This window comes from Silene latifolia, chromosome Y (assembly GCF_048544455.1).
Source record: "Silene latifolia isolate original U9 population chromosome Y, ASM4854445v1, whole genome shotgun sequence".
Taxonomy (NCBI): Eukaryota; Viridiplantae; Streptophyta; class Magnoliopsida; order Caryophyllales; family Caryophyllaceae; genus Silene; species Silene latifolia.
Window position 1 is genome coordinate 83,671,248 of NC_133538.1, and position 5,699 is coordinate 83,676,946.

Genomic DNA, 5,699 nt, shown 5'->3' on the forward strand with positions numbered 1-5,699 from the left:
ATTTATTCATAGTTAGCTGGTTCTTGGATTATTAGTCCCGCATAAAATCATAATTCTTGACTATGTTCATTTGTATTTAATTTGTTGGCTCATTTGACAAAATCGATATGAGACTTATTTAGTATTTATAAATGGTAGCTCAAATGTTTTTAATCTGATGTGAATATTATTAGTAATTTAATCATACACATTTGATACGGTATAGTAAATTAGTGTTAAAACTATTTGATGCCATCGTTGAAGTTGTTTATTTCTACTATTGTCATTGTAGAAATTTTTCTCTGCCAAATGTTAAGTAAATGTTAATCTTTACTTCTTTTTTCCTTTTGACATGTTACTTTTTCCTGAAATATTTTTTTAAAAATAAAAATAAGTTTTGTCCTAAGGTTTTCGTAAGACAATTACGGGTTTGGTTATAATTAACAACTCGTGTAAGTTTTAAATATTCAAAAAAAAAATTAAAAAAAATTATCTTTGTTACTACACGAGTTTTTCTAAGTAGTTAAAATCGAACAAATTAGATTTTTGACAATATTTTTATTTGTAAGAAATTAGGATCCTTTTTTTCCTCGTAAAGATTAATTGTATGTTTATAAAATATATAATTTTAACACTTTTATACGTTTATTATATGATTTTTTTTGCTTTATAAATGTTTCTAAAATAAATATTCTTTATAAAGTTATTTTTCTATTATTATTTTAGTAAATAATTGATAAATTATTAGATCCACTTCTATTAGTATTATTTTTCTCATAAATTATTAGATTTACTTCTATTAGGATTACTTTCTCATAAATTATTAGATCTACTTTGATTAGGATAATTTTCTCATAAATTATTAATAAGAAAAATCTAGATCTACACTTATTAGGAATTCTAAAAAAGTTGGACTCTCTAATATCGCTCGAAAAGTTTCTGCTTTATATATATGTATTGATTGTACTCCCTCCACTTTTTTATATATGACGTTTTGCGAGCTACGCCTTTGACTTTAATATTTACAAAAATATATTTGTTCAAAAAATATAAAAATGGTATCATTAAATTCCTTACGAAAAACTCTTTCATATGGGTATACATATCATAATATTTAGTCTTATATTTTAAGAGATATTGAGAAGAGAGAAGGGAGTGTCTCAAAATGTGAAAAAGTCATATATAAAAAAATAGAGGGAATAAATCTATATCAGCGCTAAAATTAACACATCACCGGAAACAATTCACAGACGCATGCGTAATTACGTTTGCACAGGAAACACAAATATGATTAGGGTTTATCCATGCCCTTCCTTAATGAAATTCATGGTCAGACCACTATGCCCTAAGAACGAGACTCTAACAATTATTTTAGCCAACCGCAGCATATGCAATAAAGGTATTTAGACCATGAATTCAATTGGTGACAACCCCAAATAAAAACCTAATGATGCCCACCGAAAATAAATTTTCATGGTGTAATATTATTGCGTCAATTTCATAGCATACTTACCTAAATAATTCAAACTTAATTAACCAAATAATTTTCTCTAAATACAACCAGATTGACGAAAAAAAATAATTCTAACTGAACCAAATAATTTAATATGAAGGTGGCTCTGATACCACTTGTTAGGCTTAATCCGAATAGAGACTATAAACTTCATACTAAATTAGTCGGTATAAACTGTAGAGCGGAAGCGTACCTGATTACATGACGAATGGTTGGGATGAACCGCCTGGAGGGACGGTTTTCGGATTAGGTCTTCTAGTAGACACACATAACAATATGGATCTCTCTACTGATGGATGCGGGGAGATTAGGTTATTGTGTTCTACCAGGACCATAACATCTACACTTAGATAAAAGACAGGCCCATACTTTTTAAGACGCAAATAAGTCATATTTAATACACCACAGTGGATCACTTTATATTTGGGCTAACCTTAACTGATAGCGCATAAATACAATTATTACGGAATTAATAATTTGTCTACATATATTATTGTATTAGGCCCATATTTCTTACATGTTAAATGGTAACATTGTATTTTCGTAAGGTCACATGAATTTAAAGATGAACAATATTGTATGTTATTTATAACTGAAGTGGTTACATATTTGACAAAAATGGAAATGGTAACATTTGTAAATATTTATGGTGACAATCCAAATAGATACGAAAGGGTGTTGCTCTTTTATGGACACCTTTTTAGTTTTACTCTTTCATGTACATGATTTCCCGATTTACCCCACTCATTTCAATTTCTCCTATCAACTTACTCCCCCACCTCTCAAGTACTACATCTGCCGCCACCACCCAACCACCATCCCTCCCCCATCCGCCTAAACGAGATGGCTTCACTTCACAGAGTCCGACCCCGCATCCAGATCATCAAAACTACCACCGCCTCTAATGAGAAGAAACTTCTGAGCGCATAAATTAAGTTTTCAATAGTGTCCAAGAGGGTGATATTTAATGGGAGCACATAAAAGCACGGAAAGAATCAACTAAGACACATAACTTATATTGCTTGCTTACCAATTTGCCCTTACCCATTTTATGAGGCATTGAAAAGTCAAGTGTGTAAGTGTCCACAAACAAACAAATCCAGTGACTTGGTTGATAGAGGCCGCATATTTATGCTTGCCTATTTATTTAATAGTAATACTAATAGTAATCTACCTAGTATAAAAGCTGAGTTCTTTAAGCAATTTCTATTGGCTCCTTATTTTTAGGGATTGAAAAAATATAAAAAAAAAAATCTTATCCCACGTTCTTCAAGAAGAATTAATTACTCTCTCTACTAAATAGTCACTCTCATGATTCAAGGGATTTCAACTATAATACAAACCATACAAAATATAATCTATTTTTGGAATATCCAAGAGCTAAGTAATACGGAGTATTTTGAATAAGAGAGTTTTTTTTTTTAAAAAAAATGTTAATAAATACGTTATTAATTTTTTAATCTAAAGTTGAGATCTATTATGTGGATTAAATTCTAGAGCATTCCATTAAAATTATACTCAAAAGGAATTTGTTATGAACATTCTTTAAAAAAGATCATAACCATCATTAAAATGAGTGGATCTAAAAATTTTGTGCATAAAAATACCGTATTGCCGTGAAAATCGATTTTTAAATCAACGAAAATTTGTACTCCATACTAAAATTAAACTTGACAAAAAATTACACATAAATTAAACTTGGAAAAAAAATACATATATATTACAAAAATAAGGGGAAAAAAATTTGAGATAACATTTGACGAAATTGTATATTGATGAAGTTGTATAGAAAAATAAGGAAAAAATACTCTTCCTCTTGAATATTTAGCCAATAATTAGCAATCAAATAAGGCATGCAAGCATCTATCCAAATAATATTGATAAAATTGTATAAACCATATGGAGGTGCTGGTGATTTATTGAGTGTAGTTGTGGTGGACTGCTGGTCGTGGTTTTTGGTTGAATGGAGGTAAGTATGAAGGTGGCGGAGTTGTAGATGAGTTTAAAGGGAGATTATAAGGGAAAGAATGAAAGAGGGTTTTTTATTAAAACAAAAAAAAAGAGTGAAAGAGGGTTAAGAGGGTGAGAGATTTACGGTACTCCATTGGAAAAATAAAAACCTACATTGTATGGAGTTTGATGGACAATTTTGAGTGGTTAGATGGGTACGGACCGAAATATGATCCCTATTTATGGTATCTCTTATGCAAATCATGGCCCATGAGCTTCTTAAGTGATAAACGTAGACCTAACAAACAGGTAGTGTCGTATTATATTTGTGTCCGTGTCAACTTTAAACGGGTTATCACTACCTCAACCCTAACCCAACCCACTACATAAACGGGTCATTTGTTTCAATCCTAATCCAACCCATTTAATTTTTCTATAACTCAACCCGATTTGTTTAACCCATTTATCTTGAAGCATGTCATTTTTAACCCAATTAAACCGTTTAACCCAATAAACTAAGCTTTATAGCCATATTATCCCAAAAATATAAATGAAAATGCATATATTCTTAAGTTGTTTGCTTAAATTATTGACTCGATCCAAATATATTATGACACTTTTAAATAAATGGGTTATTCGTGTCGGATTCGTGTCAAAAGAGTTCAACCCTAACCCGATCCATTTAAGTTTCATGGCGTGTTCGTGTCAACTCAATTACTTAAATGGTCTTAACCCTAACCTGCTAACTTCGTGTCGAGTTATCGGGTCGTGTCAATGATTGTCACCTCTAGATAAACGTAGTATTTCCTCTATTTTACTATTCTTTGATTGTCAAAAATAAAAACTAGAATCGGTCTGTATAGTTATATACTTATATAACATATACTAGTTTTCTTGCCCGTGCGTTGCACGGTTATTAAAATAATGTGTGATAAATTTCACAATAAAATGAAATATAGACATATAATACATCGTTCATGTCTAAAATTTTATGTATGCCACTTGACCAACAAATGATTCATGTTAACATAATATTGACATAAGAATAAAAGAGTGTTTAATTATAAAATACTTTTTTTAGGAAAATAGAACCAAGATTATATATATGATACTTGGACTGATAGTTTTTAGAATTTGTTCATTTATACCTGTTTGTTTTTCAATAGGACAAGGAAAACAATAATATCTACTTTACATAATCAACTCAATGATGAAACAAATCTCCTTCTTTCGAATAACAACCATAATTTAATCATTGCTGGAATATATTGTAATTATGTAAAAACATTTAGAGATAGTTAGAATGTTATATCTCCCGGTCAAACAATAGAAGTACGTTTGAATGTGAACCAAATTCCGACGCAATACTACATAGCTAGGGCTGCTTATGACCCCCCCCCCCCTCTCTCCTCTCTCTCTCTCTCCATAGCAATAGTCTTTGCCCCCATCTTCTCATTTGAAACAAAATTTTTCACGCAGACCCCTATTTTCTTCCCTATTCACACACATGATCTAAAACAATCGCATCTCTTAAAAGATGGATCCTTGTCTCCGAAACGTATCTCAAATTTATCCAACCAAGTGAAAAACGACTAAACCCTTACTTTTAGAAAAATCCACCATCCAATGGGAACTAACCCTTGCTCTCGACAATGTTGTTTTTTTAGGAAAATAAAACCAATATGAATTATATATATATATGATACTTGGGACTGAGAGTTTTTAGATTTTGTTCATTAATACATGTTTGTTTTTCAATTGGTCAAGGAAAACAATAATATCTACTTTGCATAATCAACTCAATGATGCAACAAATCTCCTTCTTTAGAATAACAACCATAATTTAATCATTGTTGGGTCAAATGGTAGTTACGTAAAAACATTTACAGGTAGTTAAATGTTATATCTCCCGGTTAAACTATAGACGTACATTTGAATGTGAACCAAATTCTAACGCAATACTACATGGTTGGGGCTGCTTATGACCACCCCTATAACAATAGTCTTGGCCCCCATCTTCTCATTTGAAACAAAATCCTTCACGCAGACCCCTATTTTTCTTCCCTATTCACACACATGATCTAAAACAATCTCATCCCTTGAAATTTCGATCCTTGTCTTCGAAACTTCTCTCAAATTTATCCAACAAAGTGAAAAACTAAACCCCTACTTCTAGAAAAATCCACAAGCCAATGGAAACTAACCCTTGCTCTCGACATTATTGTTAGAATTAAGATTTTACTTTAATTTGGATTGA